The sequence below is a fragment of the Dreissena polymorpha genome, chromosome 5 (assembly GCF_020536995.1).
Source record: "Dreissena polymorpha isolate Duluth1 chromosome 5, UMN_Dpol_1.0, whole genome shotgun sequence".
Classification (NCBI taxonomy): domain Eukaryota; kingdom Metazoa; phylum Mollusca; class Bivalvia; order Myida; family Dreissenidae; genus Dreissena; species Dreissena polymorpha.
In genome coordinates, this window is record NC_068359.1 from 108196913 (window position 1) to 108213581 (window position 16669).

General features: G+C 34.6%; 1 long non-coding RNA gene across 1 annotated transcript; it reads right to left on the minus strand.

Moving 5' to 3' along the window:
• Positions 1-9039: 9039 nt before the first annotated feature.
• Positions 9040-11660, minus strand: LOC127880747 (uncharacterized). The gene is made up of 3 exons (XR_008049724.1): positions 11565-11660; positions 10262-10426; positions 9040-10033 (listed from the first exon to the last, which is right to left on the minus strand). It is a non-coding gene; the product is annotated as an uncharacterized LOC127880747 (long non-coding RNA).
• Positions 11661-16669: the final 5009 nt, after the last annotated feature.

Below are 16669 nucleotides of genomic sequence, written 5' to 3' on the forward strand. Positions count from 1 at the left end.
TTAACAATGGGGTTATTTAAATCTTCATTAAAAAAACGAGAAAAAAACATACATAAACGAAGTTCAAGTCACACTTCTTTATCAATTCACTTGGCTTGGCACAAACATGCTCAATACGCATGTACCATGCATCTTCATTCCTGGGGCTGCTCTTCGGTCGCGCCATGCATCTCTTGGTTGAGGCTGGGGCAACTATTAGGTGTCGAGACTATATTCATAGTTTTGCGGATGATAGATGCAGTTCTGGTTGTGGACGATTCTGTGGCCGGTGTAGGGGAACGGTAAACATTCGTCAGAGCTGGCTGAACATAAGGTGGTTGCAGGTGGCTTAACCACTTAAACTGTGGTGTTAGATGAGCTGGTGGTACAGATGCAGCTATGTTGGCAGCAATCAGAAAATCCTGTTGAAGGTGAGGCTGTTGCTGAAACTGATTCTGCTGCTCTGCTGAGCCAAAAGATGCTGACAGGGGAGCATGTGTTCTGTACATTTATGATGTAGATGTTGGAGGGACAGGCACGGTAAAACCTGTCGCGCCTGTCTGTTGACATACATACCCGGCTGCTTCTTTAGTAGCCAACCGTCTCTTCTCCTCGTGGCTTTCGTCTGCAAGGTCAAGAGCTAACATCGTGGCATGGGTGACAAACTCGTTCATCCTTTGCTGGTCCATTTGGCGCATCAGATACACAAGAAATTGACCAGTGTGTGCTGCTGCATCCTGCGCACCTGTGATGGCACCACGCACGGACTCCAACTCGGATGTCAGCGAAGACAATACCCGAGCTGCTTTTGGGCGGCTACCTGATACAGCTGAGGTTAAAGGTGTCGACAAATCGGACGCTGCGTCATCATCCACGGTCTCATCCGAAGCAAACTCCTTTCTCTTCTCAGAAAACTGTAAATACAAAATGTATCCAAAATAAATGCACCGTTAACAATGAACAAACTCCTGTTAATGTCATTTACACTAAGATATAATGAAGGCTTAATTACGTATATTTAAACATACATTTATTATATAGTTTATTCATTATTTAGTTTCTATAACTTACTTTGGATCCCCTCTGGTCACGCAGTTGTACAAGGTAAGGGCGCAGGAATTCGAAGCTGCCCAAAAGCCCCTGTTGCATTGCTGTGCGCTGTGCAGCACCAGATCCCGATTTGTTGGCAACCTTGATGAGCTTTGAGTACTGTGTCCTCATAGTTGGGTACCTTTTTGCAGACAGGTCACCAGGTCTAAGGCCCAACTCCGTCTCTTTCGCAGCCCATGTACTGTTTTTCATCTCCTTGTACTTAAACCCCGCTGTTGACTTGTCAAACAGGAACGAGGAACTGTCGCAGCCACGCAACAAGGTCATCCTCTTCGTCTTGAGTGAGTGTACGTTGTAAAGTTTTCCGGGGTTTGAATTCAGTCTGCCAAAATAAAAAGAACACTTATGAATATCAATGACAATTACCATTAATGTTTTTTTGTTAAAAAGGCCCGTTAAGCCTAAACTGTCGAGCAAATACAGCCGTATACTAACTGTATGAATGCATGTGTACATGACAAACCGTTTAACAGTATACATAAATGTATGACAATAACTTTCGAATTACTTAGCAAACAAAATAAGTCTTATGTCAGGGTTATTTATATAATCGTAGAGAAAGCGAAGAAAAACTAAACGTTTTGGTACCTCATTGTCGGGAAGATAAGGGAGTTCTTCCGCTAGCTCAACTGGAGGTGTAGGTGGATAATTCCTCTCTTCCTGTGGGGGTACAATTACTTCAGTCTCAGCGACTGTACATTTACCACTAGTTTTACTAGTTTTAGCAGCATCAGTCGCCTTTTTGCCCTTTCTTGGCATCTTTACATGTTTAATCGTCCGATTCTAAGAAGGTTATGAGAGACAAGCGCGACGTTTTGTTATAGTGAAATGAACCCGTGTATGGTCGAATAGCAATCGGTAAGTGATCGTGTACGGTCGGGTAGCCGTCGGATGGCAGTCTAGTAAATATGTACATCAAATCGAATAGAGGTCGAGTGGATCGTGTTGCGATCTAAAATGACTCGGGTAGAGGTCGAGCGGATCGGGTACAGATCGGGTGGTAGATGTCGATCCGATCGCCACACGATTGCTTCACGATCAACTCGATCTTCTACTCGACTAATACACGACCACTTCCCGAGCGGTTCTCGATCTATTTTCTACTCGACATGTCAAAAAATATCGGGTAGGAAGCTCGACCAATGCCGACCTACCCGATCGCCCTCGACCACTCATGCCGACCGAACCAGACCAGTACCCGACCGCTTGGTCGGGCTTTATTGAGTTGATCTGATCGCCAGTGGGAACCCAGCTTAACGGATATCAAACGTCACGTACGCAGTGTGCAAATATAAAATACATGTATGCACCCGCTGAACTTTAGTTACATTAAGGCATACTTTTAAATCGGAATAAAGCGTTATCGTTTAATGAATAATCTAATATAAAACAATGTTAATATTAACATGAAACGCGATCTCCAATGTTGAAAGTACATGTTGTTCGAGTGTATTAAACAATGAGTTATCGACGAATACCTACACAAGTGGAAACGAGATATTGATGATAATAGGGTACTCATTGTATATACAGCATTAAAAACAACGTTTTATTTTGAATCATATCTCGAAACGATTTTGTCAAGAAATCTAAGAATGGCGATAACGAAATTACGCATCTGTGCACATAACCTTAGAATTCAGACGGGTAGATATGATAGAATGGAAATAAATATTCGACTCTGCCAATTATGTAACAGCAACGAAGTGAAAGACGAATTCCACTTTCTGTTGAAATGCTCCATGTTTGTGCAAATCAGAGGAAAATACATTAAAACTTATTATAGAGTCAGACCTAGCATGTTCAAACTCACAGAGTTATTAACCACACAAAGTAAAAGTGAAATGTTCAAGTTAGGCAAGTTCATATCAGGCACTAACTTTTCGCCAAGTTTATACATATAGTAATGTATAATTGTGTTATATATATAACTGTAGTGCTATACGTAGAACTGTAGACTGAATTCATTATGATACATTATGCTTTAAAGTGCATTTAACCATGTTTTGTAACTATTGTTTGCTGATGTATTGTTGCATTAACATTAAGTATAAATAAATTCGGTATTCTGTGTACTACTAACATTTTACTGTGATTCAAATTGTATTAACTTTTGTTCTTTAAAAAGATATTGATTTATTTTATTGATCATGTTGTGTAACTATTGTATGCTGATGGAGTTGTTGCATTAACACTTAGTATAAATAAAATTCGGTATTCTTTGTACTACTAACATTTTACTGTGATTCAAATTGTATTATTTTTTGTTCTTTAAAAATATATTGATTTATTTTATCGACCATGTTGTGTAACTATTGTATGCTGATGGAGTTGTTGCATTAACATAAAGTATAAATAAAATTCGGTATTCTGTGTACTATTAACATTTGACTGTGATTCAAATTGTATTATTGTTTGTTCTTTACATAGATATTGATTTATTTTATTGATACAACGACATATTAAAGCAGTTCCATATATAGCTAGATACACTGTTATCATGTTTGTCTAAAATATCTGTAAAGTTCATCCATTACCAAATTATGATATTTCTGTAAGGAAAAACAACGACTAACTATATTCATGTATTTTGTATTATCATTTTGTTTAATACTAGAAACTGTAAAATTTATGAGTAATAAAATCCTGTTCTGTTCTGTTCTGTTATTAATAAAAAATATCAATTACATAACATGTTATTGAGTACATATTTTAAATGTACAATCTAACAAGACAATATTAAACATTTATATTAAAGAAACAAAACACTCAGTTCGAAATGTAATGATACATACACACGTTTCTCCAGCTGTTGAATCTAAATTATCTTGCATAAATTCATCCATATTATTTAGTTATAAAACAAATTCGAATACTCCTTTGAAAGAAACCATTAGTTTCACTTTGACAATTAGTGTGTCTTTGTCATTAATTGACATACATCATTTAATATGATATACGATTTTGGATTATGTTTCATGTCAATAAATGTATAAGATAATCTAACATACGGGTTATTTGTTTAATATAATAAACTTCACTGCATTTGCACCATTTTTGACCGGGGCTTTGCGCTATCATAACAAAAATACTGCATTAATGATTCTTAATTTGGACGAATGCACTCTAGTCGTGATGATTTTGACAAGAATACATTCAATGAGCTGATAAATATTGTATTAGTATAAATAAGAAAGTCAAGTCAAAATATTCACTCTTGTTTATAGATAACGTTGATTGTTTTGCATTTCCTAATCATTGCATAACTAGGCAATACTTCTTTAACAAATGCAAATATACGTCGCTAAAATCGTGTAGAGAACAAAATATCAGCGTCACTACAAAAATGAAACTTATAAATTAATGTCGGAAATATCTATTATTGCGTTACACAGAATGCATTGAGTTAACTGAATCAAATAATTAAATCAATGAAAGATTTTCTATTAGAGCTATCTAAGTACGTTATTTTTGAATGCGTGTAATACCAAATCAATATAAGTAATACATGTTTTTAGGTGGTTTTGTTTTCGTTCATTTTTTTCTAGACACAACTTATTTGTTAATTATTGATATTAACCGTAAGAAATCTTCAATTTTTGTAAATATGTTTTTATTTATAAATACATATACAGACAGACAGACAGACAGACAGACAGACAGACAGACAGACAGACAGACAGACAGACAGACAGACAGACAGACAGACAGACAGACAGACAGACAGACAGACAGACAGACAGACAGACAGACAGACAGACAGACAGACAGACAGACAGACAGACAGACAGACAGACAGACAGACAGACAGACAGACAGACAGACAGACAGACAGACAGACAGACAGACAGACAGACAGACAGACAGACAGACGGACGGACGGACGGACGGACGGACGGACGGACGGACGGACGGACGGACGGACGGATGGGTGGGCGGGCGGGCGGGCGGGCGGGCGTGCGGACGGACGGACGGACGGACGGACAGACAGACAGACAGACAGACAGACAGACACAGACAGACAGACAACACGAACATGGTAACAACACGAACATTCTATCCAGGCAGTACTGAAGTTAATTGAACTGTTTAATGACGTCAACAAACGCGAACTGTTTTTGCACTAAATTACTGTTCGCGCATTAAATAAATCAATCGCACAACAATCGTGAACAATCCTTATATATTACCATTTATGAATTGATAACACTTTCTTTCACTGAAATCAACCAATATCAAAGCATTATTCCTCTGAAATCGAGCCTTTTATGCTGACAGCTTAATAAAGCAAACTTAAAACGTGTTTACTTCTTTTAATGAATCTGAACTTCTTTTAATGAATCTGAATTTGATCTTTAAATTGATTACGAAAAATGTGTAAAATTGTATACTCCGTTCATTCGTAACGTTCATTGCATATTAGTATATATGTTTGCATATTGCATTTATACGAGAAAGCGTTAATTGTCGAGATGATATAAAATCGTTTTCAGATTTATGTAACGAAGGTCTGCTAGACACATCTTCTTGCGTCTAAACTCATGTTTTACACTAACTTTAATTCATTTTGCACTTTATCAACGAAACTTATATTTTCGTATGAGTTATATTCTCAAGAAGCAAATACAGACAAATGTTTTTTCGAACACATTTATTGCAAGTTTGGAAACAAATACATATAAGAGGTGCGGCACTTCTGCGGGGTGCTGGATGGTCTGGCGTGTCTTCCGGTGCATCTGGGGGCTGACGGCATGAGCCTTCTTCGGGAAATGGCACCAGATTTCATCGAAAGCATACTGGACTACTGCGACGCCAACAACGTCAACGGGGCGTTCAGGAGCGTCATGATGGTTGGTCGCCTTCACTTCCGGCGCACCCCGCCGCTTACCACCTGGTGTATCGAACGTGCATGAGGCAACAAAACTTGGTGAAGCACGGACGAACAACGAATGCAAAAGTTGGATGGTTTCAAGCATCTCGTCGGTCACGCAAATCCCTCATTGTGGAATGTGATCACATGTCTGAAGAAGGGCAACGCCATGGCCGAAAGCTGAGGTGTACCGGTTCGAGCACGGGGATCCGGTAGCAAAGCGAGTCCGGAAGGGGACCCTTCTTCACCAGAAGAAGATAAAACGCCTATGCGAGGAGGTAGCGTCATGAAGCAAGACGGTCCAGGACTTCTTGGCTGCTGTAGGGCACTGCATTCGTGTGCATGTGCATGTTTAGGAGTGTATGTGAGCTTACTCTCAAGTGTCTTCTATGTTGGTTTGGTTATAAATTAATTATGTTTATATGTCATTTTATTAACATTTTACTGTCTAGACTTCATGATACTTGTAATCTGTATAAAACAAAATAAAGAATGTATTGGGAAGCATGTGTTATTTTTTTCACGGAGGGCTTTTGTCCATTAACGATGATGAATAAAAAAGATAAACGACTTGTGTTTTCTTAATGCACTGGATGGCGCACAAATTGATATTTTATATATTGTATATAAACACACTACTTGTGATTCATACTAGTAAGTAATAATGACCTTCGTAGTTCTTATCATACTAAGTAATCATACAAATTTAAGTTCAAACATATATAAATTACGTCAAATAGGTGGAAAATAACAACAACATTTTCAAATCGGAAATTTAGTCAAGATAAAGTGTAATTGGACCTACTGAAGTGAAGTAACTATTACAAAAAATAAATATCTCGGATAACCGACAACAAAAGACAATGTCGGAAATTCGGATATGACCGATTTCGGATTAAAAATGTATAAATATTCGTTGGTACTTGAATTCGTTACTCAGATTTCACGAGATGGTTTTTGTCCGCCCCCGTTTTTTCTTGGGAGGGTTTTTGTACGGCCCCGTTTTTTCATGGGAGGGTTTCCTTTCGGGCTCGTTTTTTTATGGGAAGGTTTTTGTCCGGCCCCAATAAAACTGACAACATATGTTCACAAATTTATCTTGTCACCCCTATAGAATTAATGAAATGTTTGTTAAAATTGTACATGGTACTTAATTCATCAACAGAAATAAATGTTCCATTTTTTTATTTATTATACCGCTACATTGATATCTGCCTGATATAACAGTGCCTGATATTTGTATCATACCGCTGCATTGATATCTGCCTGATATAACACTGCCTGATATATTTTTATATCAGTTCAACGGAAGTTCTTATATCAGTCAATGATAGGAGGTAGGTTATATTACTCGGAATCAACTATAAAGTATTCATTTTAAGTGAAAAAGGAATCAGATTCAACAAAACAAACAATGTGATACCAAGATATAATATATTTTAACACAAATTTGAACACAAACAACAAAACACTTGCTTTACAAATATTATGCGCAAGTGCGCATGATGTCATTATTACCACGTCAAACGACAAAAAGCATATACTTTCTCCGGTAAAAACGCAGCTTTTTAGCGATTGTTTCATAATTTCTTTAAAGATAGTGTCAACCACGACGACGAAGAAAAAAAAGTTGTAAAATATCGTACTTTTTACAATAATTAGTTTATATTGATTAAAATATTACATAACTTGAAATAAGTCGTTAAGTTTTCTTATTTTCAGTATATTTGGTAATACATTTTGTTGGGTATGTCTTCCAGGTAACCATCAGTTAAATATAAATAACGCCAGTAGGATGATCATCATCGACACGTGGTAAACCCAGGAATGCAAATTGTGCATGCGTAGTGAATTGTTTATATTTTATATATTTTATATATACAATTAGCAATCTTCTTGCGTTATCAATAGTGTGTATATCGATATCTCACCTATTTTCGGAATGTACTTTCGATTTCACATTGCGAAATTTAATAACCGAATATACTGAAAATATGAACTTTTTTCAAGTACTGTATTATACCAGCCGTGATATTTTAATCAATATAAACTAGCAATTGTAAAAATAAGGTATTTTAGAACTTTTCTTTTTGTCGTCATTCGTGGTTTACAGTCCCTTTAAAACCGGGGGCGTAGTGGTATGATTAACGGAAAAAAACACAGGTTACTGCAAGCCTCGCCGTTACATTATTCTAAGCCTTGCCTGATATATTACAAAAAGATCAAACAGAAATCTGTTATTCTCTATAATATATATCAGTTGAACAGAAAGTTTTATATCAGTCGATAATAGGAGGTCGGTCATATTACTCGGAATAAGCTATAAAGTAATCATTTGTAGTACAATCGAATCAGCTTTAACAAGACAAACAATTTGAGACCAATATGTAATATATTTTAAACACAAAATGCAAAACCAACAGCAAAAAACATGTTTTACAAATACTAAGCGCAAATGCTCATGACGTGATTATTAACATGTCAAACGACAAAAATCTTATTATTTCCCGCTAAAAATAGAGTTATTTAAGCGATACGTTCATTATTTCTTTAAAATCGGGGACATAGAGGTATGATAAACAGAGAAACCGGTGACTGTCTGATCTTTTTGTAATATAGCAGGCTCGGCACAAATCAAATTACGGCTAGAAAAGCCTCGCCGTTATATTATTCTAAACATTAAAAAAGATGAGACAGTAGCCTGCTATTCTCTATAAATCACATAAACAGTGAGTTCCAGCATCAACTCATGAATTAAAGTAAACAGTTTTATTTCATATCAATATGGATTATATATGGATTATTAAAAAGTGGATAATACAAAACTTCTGCTTTTACTTCTAATTTACGGTACTATAATAAAGTGATAAGCTTTTTAAAACATGTATCCAAACATAATTTGAAATTCTGCTAGATACATTTAAAACATAATGATATCTGCAATTTAAAAGTTTATAAGTACCAAGGTACAGTTCTGAAAAAGATATGCAATTCCCTGTAAAGGATTGAATTGTTTTGCAACTAGGTAAGTTTCAATGCTTGAATAAATGCATCCAAATGTATCATGTTTAAACCTCCATTACTATATTTTTTAAATATTGTTGTTAATTTTCCATTACTATGCACGTTCCAAATAAAAGTCAGAATATGATATTTATTGAATTTAAAATTGTATTTCGTGGCTATGCAGTGATATGAACAAGTGATTGAAAATGACATAATACGTGATTTTACAATAGCTATCTTTCGAACAGGTGCAAACGTTTTTCTTTTCCAATGTGTCAGGATATTTTCAATTAAAAATGTAATTTATTTAACTATTTTTGACGGGTGAACATGGAAATTTGTTCAATACAGAAAAAGTTATAATTTGAATACAATGTTATTTTTTCGAGTTAGATAACTAAACCTTAGGTTAACGACGCAAATACATGTTATTTAAAATAGACGTTAACTCTACTCTTTGAATAAAAATACAAAACCATTGGCTATCTTATCTTTGTGTACCGGTAAATGAATGGACGAAAGGACTTATCACTAATACTAGGTTGGGCTTCTAATTTTACACATTGCCATCAAATCCTCTCTAAATTCTGATCCTATTAAACAGTATAGAAGAAAATTCACTCCGTTATTCAAAAACATAATAATCATGCAAACGTCACCCACAACGGGATACCATGCAACGACCGATGTCAACCGTAGTGTCTCGTAAATGGCACCAGGGGCAATGCAAAAGCAGAATGTGAAGCTCAAAATAACTATTCGCCATGTAACAGTTTTAACCATTTGCGTCCGTTATGACTTGTCGTTTGACATCCCCGTGGTTGAACTGCTTTTTTGCCATTTATGATTTTAATTAAAATGGACATGTTACATACGATTATTATGCAGAACGGACAAACAAAAAACATAAAAACATCTAAAACTGTAAAGATAGTATAGTGAGCCATCCATATCGAATTATCTTGGTAAAAACATATTTTATGTTTTGTTCCTGTGTTGTTTACTTCAACAATTGACAATCCGGTGTACAACGGAAGGTATACAACTGAGAGAATCCGATAATGAGAGCTACAACAAAAAAGATACGTTAATTTCATGTAATCATCGAAAATCACATTTTGATTTGAAGATTTTAAAGAAATAACACAAAATGTGCTATAAATTGTTAAATGGTTGTTTCTTTTTAATAATTATTCTTAATTGTATCCAACTAAGTATACAAATAGGTTAATGTAGCTTTAAAATTTATTAATACGTAAGCGATTGTTTACGAATTCGACATTGAAATTCATATACCGATAATGACAGCAGCTATGTTGGGACGACATATCAGTTTAACGTTGTGTGGCATCCAAACTCCCATTGCTCGCTCGACTGTAGCGACGACCAATATCCATGCCGAGATCGCTCTCAGTACAGGGAAACAGAACAGTACAGCATGACACACCGCAAGGGAAGACTCTATTTTATAAATCATTAAAAGGTTAATACTGATGTAATGGTGTTTTAAAAGAAGTCATAGTAACGAAATGACATCTTAAGTGTCACGCTGCCATAAGTCGGGAATGAAACAGATTTGTGGTTAAATAATCAAATTTCCATCGATCAACGACATAAAAGTACAGTCTTTGCCGCATGACACTTTAAATGAGTTGAGCCCAAGTCATACTGCAACTAAGACAGATTCTTCATGGCCTTTTGGTTTCAATTTTGATTTTAAAAATCGCGTGTTGTATCTAGCTGAACATCAATTGTGTTCAAAATATTCGGGGCTCGATACACTCATATTACGTGGTAATTCTTTATTCGAGTGCATCTCCATTAAACTCGATAAGAATGTGTTAAATTAAATATTCACAATAGATTTCACATTTTACGAAATGTGTTAGTGTTCTATTTTGCTTTTCTTTTTTCTACACGCTTTTTAACAAAACTAGAATTCGCTTTTTCGCGCAACAAAATCGCTGTGTGTCCTGAGAATTGATCGACAGCTTAGTCGCTCGGTAGGGTATTATATAATATAAATATGATGACAACGGCAATACTGATACTTTGAAAATTATGGTTACTGTAACAAGTAACAATACTACTGTAATTCGCCTAAAACAAGCGAACGTACTTAATTGTTGAACCACGACATCCCGTGTATGAAATTAATTACGTTTTCTCTTGATACCAGGAGTATTGCAACAGTACCAGGTATACATAAACTGAAAGCTCATCTTCACCAGCAGAAAATTACACTCTTATAATACCACGTGGTCCTTTATTTATGAAAAAGAACCGACAGCCAAACAATGAAATGTAACTTTGGTTTTAATTTAACTTTGAAAAAGTCTTGCATTTTCGTAATGCTTGGTACAATTTATAGCAAAATGAAACAAGACACTAACATCTGAAGACAATGTGATTGTACTTCGAACTACGATAAGCACTGGTGAAGAATACGTTAAACGTACCACCGTGTTTATCACGAAAAGTAATGTTATTTATTATACAAAACGTTTAGAAGCATGATTTGTTCGCAACTGAAACGTCAAATATTATTGTTTGACTGGGAAACTTTACGAAACTATCATAAGGTACAATTACACATTACCTTGAAGGTGAATTTGTAGCGTATAGTATAACCAAACTTCAACGGCCGATATCGACAATACTAGCAAGTCTGCAACGGCCAGTGCTGACATGTATCGCGCGGTGGCTGTCTTACTTCGCTTGCCTGTATAAACAAGTAGATAACATAATACAATTTCGTCTGAATATATAGCAGAAATCAAATAAATTATGTATATACACGTAGTAACAGCCGATAGAAGATTATTTGTTATAACTGTAGCAATAAACATTCGAATCACATTTGATGAAAACACGCACAAACTTATATGGGTATGCTAAGGTCCGCGGCGTAATATAGTATTTTATTTGAAAACAACAACTTTTCGAAAAGTTTTAAAATTTAATATGGCTAAAGATGTATAGATGGTTTTAGACATATGAGAATTTATAAAGCTCTTATTACATTTTAGTTCATGTATTCCTCACTGAAGACATTTTTATGAAATGGTTTAATAATAATTTGAATACTATATTCTTACAATTATTAATAACATATAATAAATTAATATGCAACATAGAGCATTCCAGATACGCTCGCGCGCTGGAAAGTGCCCTTTTGACACTTACTGCACGTCGAAAGTGCCCTTTTGACAAAATAGCCTCCCCTACCCTTTTCAAATCCTAGTTGGAGCACTGAACACCATTCTATTACAAGTTTTACATTCGCAATATGTTGTCATAGGGAAAAAATATGGAAACATTTGTTGAGGTTTTATGCTGTCTCAATGGATAACCACAGACTTTGTTCCATGAAACAAATTTGGTTCCCATTCACCACCGTTTAACCTTATTTGTTATTTTTTTTATATAATTACGTCGATTGAGGGTACAATACAATTAACTTATCAAATGTCATCGAAAAGCAGGTGTTTACTTACCACAACTAGAATTTTGATACAGATACAAAACTTACCTTTATTCCATACTAACATGGATAATATATTTCCGACAATTCCAAAAAATATAATTGGAGACAATAACGTTCCGAACAGAATCGGCTGGTAAGGGTAATTTGATACATTATTGCCTGAAACATTATCGCCTGCAACTACCATTTTGTTATTGAAATAGTTAAATAGCAAATTCTTTCTAAATGAAACACAGCACTGTTTGATACTCTTAGTCCCATTTTAAAAGGAACGAATCATAACGTCCGCTGATGTCAGAGCATTCCAACGTTATTATAAAGTAGCGTCCCATATGTATTTGCATTCGTTTAAATTTTTGACTACACACCTTTTACTGCTCAATGTCAAGTAGTTCAAATACTAAATGACTTAAATTTAGTGTGACGGGATCAGAAATCTTCTCCTCTGTTTAACACTTATATGAACCGGTTTTAAACAATCCTTCTCGAGAAGCCTAATTCTCTAATATGGATCGGTTTATGCATTGTACCACCTGAAATATCCGGTGTTTGTGGAGTCCGATCCGGACAACCAAATCCGACACATGGTTACAGGATTGTGTCGGTTTTTAACGGCTCGGGAGTTCATCCCTTCCTCCTCGTTTGATATCCGGTGATTTCAGCTAACATTTCGTGAAACAATCGTCATATGTTTGTACAATAGAGAAAGAAATCTTCCAATAGTTAGCTTAATAGATTTTTCTGCTGTAATTCCGCATCATACACAATCCGCTCGGGAATGGATTTTTCACAAAGACACCTCGTTTTATTATTTAAAACACTTTATAAGGTGAATTTAACGAGTAATAATATCACATCCAGCTTTTTAAAAAACTTTTTATCATTTTATTTCAGGTACGACCAATGATATATTTTTCGAAACATAAGGATGTTATATCAAGGATGACGAGATTTGTACTATTTATATCATAAACATTTATTAAAGTATTTATAATGGATGAGTGCTAGTTTTGCGAGAGCTTACTATTGTGAGTTACAGTGTCCTTAGAGTCTTCAATGTTTTAAAAAAGGTCAATAAAAACCATGTCCTTGATCATTTCAAGCGTTCTGATTTAACGAATCAAGTCGACGGAAAATGCAGTATTATTTTAAAATAGTATCTTATTCTTATTAATTAAATGGTTGCTTTATGTGTAGGTCTCGCTTTTGTAATACAGCAAAACAGTTAGTTCTATTTTATTTTTAATTTTCTCAAAGAGAGTGTGAAATACGTAGATGTTGTAAAATCCTTATGAATGAAATTGACACAGAGTACGCATTATATATGCGCAACCTTGAGTGAAGCGCACGAATACGACTTGAGCAAGTAATTCCAAATACATTTATAATTGATGCAGCATATGGTCACAGATACACCCGAATAATGATTTTAATGCAATTTAGTTCGTGCGGGTCTATAACGAGTTTGCATTACCATCCTACTCATGCACCTTTGTACCATCCTTCTATCGGTCTTTCGGATCTCATATGTATTCTTTCCGCGCGAGATATCAAGAAAGTAAAGATCTGAATTTGAAAAGACGCACCTTTATATGCACTTTTCGTTGAAGATGGACATACGCATACGCTCGTATTTTTTTTGAAATACTAATGTATTTCATCGTTTGCCATCAACACTACAGGTCCGATTTTTAGTACAATTTTAGGTCGATCCACTCCAATTAAATTATTATATATATATATATATATATATATATATATATATATATATATAAAGATATATATATAAAGATATATATTTAAAGATTGTGCTCTTTTTAGCATTCATGGAAGAAATAACCTTCCGGAAGTATTTGTTTAAAACTTCTTTGCACAGAATTTTGAACAGCTAAAACATTTTTCGTTCTACTTTCGCATACGTATATGTGTCCTTAATTTAATACTACAATACTGTTTTTAAATTATCATAACTTGTTATAGAACGAGTTTAAAGTTCCATTGCTCCTTTGAAATACCAAATACAAAAAGTCGCCCATAATAAAAGATATTGGAATCCAAGAGGTATTTTGATATATTTTCACAAATAATAACAACGTTGTTATACTGCAACCGGACATTTAAGATTGATTAAAACCTTATAGATCTAAATTGACACTGGTTTGTATATGTTTTTTACTGCCACTTTAATTAAAAAAGTGCAAAGGTATATAATGGACACATTTACAAAAAAGGCATTTCCAACAAGTTAAACATTTTCCAATGGAATGAATGCTAAGGCATAATCAAACGAACTATTCACGGCAAAAATTTATATTGCCACTTGCAATACTACTTTTTAATGTATCACTGAAAAAAATCCTCGAATTGCTCCCTTCATATTTAAAGTAAAGATAGGATTTTCTGTCTTATTGACGAATTTAATAAACGTCTGCGGTCATGAACATATCATTTGTATACATCGTAAATGGTGAAATATACGTTTACCTGGGTACATTTGCTTACATTTTATGGGCTAATATCACATTTATATTTCGAATTATGACCAGTAGAGTTTGTGTGAGAAATGAGGACATCTATTTCGTTTTATTGTAAATGAAAATGTGGCATATAAACAAGAGGTCATAAAAGTATCTTAACCAGAAACAATCCAATCCAAGATTGTAAGGTCATAGATAAGTAAATTGTTTTGGTACAGTTGGAACACGCTCGTTAAGACTATTTAATGAGGATAAAAAAGTCCTGCCTTTTAAAAGTAGATGGAATATTCAGAAGAGATCCTGGTAATTCATAAGTATTTGAATCGTCAAATTTAACTTTGATCAATATTATGACAGGCTACAAATGTGTTACATAAGCCTTAACTAGTCGAAGCAAAATTCTTGTTTTTTGTATTATCTGCCCATAAAGGACATTCAGCTTTGAAAGGTTAAGACAAAGCTTTTGAGCACTTGATGAGGATCTGGTTACGCAAAATAGTAACTAATAAATACTAAAGTCATAAGTGGATAAAAATCATATGCACATATAAGTCATTCAATTTTGAAAAATTGAACGTGAACCACTTCCAAGTTCAAGTTGAGGTGCTGACACTTATGTGTGGGACTTTATATTCTATAGTGGAGAAAGAGTCGATGTGCCATACATCTTCCAGAGCTGGTCAACGCCGATAAATTATAAATTACAATTGGGACAGGCCACTACGTACATTTGTACTAAATGGAATGAATTAAGTGTGGTGTAATAAAATAAATCAAATATACTCTCTCGAAAACATAAAACATCATCAGTTGACATGTTAAGGTGAATTCATACAAAACAGTTGTTTTTGCTGAACATTTCTGTGAGATATATCGAAAATACAATATCTCATGAAAATTGATCATGTAATCATTGTAACCAATTATATTCGTGTTGCAATAACATAACATTAACAATTATAATTTAGTTGTACGATTGTCCGTCCGACTTCACGAACAAATGGACAGGCAGAGAGAGAGAGGCAGACAGATGTCCATTGTGATTCCGATATACCTAATTTGATTTCCCGTTGAAACAAATAAATCTATAACATCTTTTAATAGTAACCACGAATATAATTTATTGCAAATTGGGATGAATAGCAATAGTCATTAAAATTGTACACTTAATTGATTTGATGACAAAATGAAATATTAAATTTTACTCCACGATAAAATGTAAATTTCATTTTTTCAAATATACTGACTATATTTTGCAAGCCACAAAAATGTTTGTGTAATGAACAAATAGTGCATTACTTCGACAGTGAATTGGTAACTGTTATATTTGCTGCTCAAGACCGAACACGAAGCCGTTATGTATGTGATCAAATGTATTAACATTCAAATCCAATATACACACTTTATCTTGAAATCCTATTGACAGTTTATAGTTATAGCATAATCCCGGAGAACACATCCATGAGCATGTAGTGATGTTCTTTCAAACAGGCACCCATTGAGTCATGGCTGTTAGTTCTTTATTTATTTCAATTTATTGTCAGAGCTAGGGATTGAAGAGGTATTTTATTTGAAGTCTCTAAAACGGACAAAATCAACGAAAATTTTCGCAAAGTATTTCGTAAAATAAAGTTAACACCTAAACAATCATTGTTCCGTATAGCAATGGCCACAATTTCAACGCTAGATGTGGTATGATTACATAGATTTTTGAAGATACAAAATGCTCGTTTTTATTTA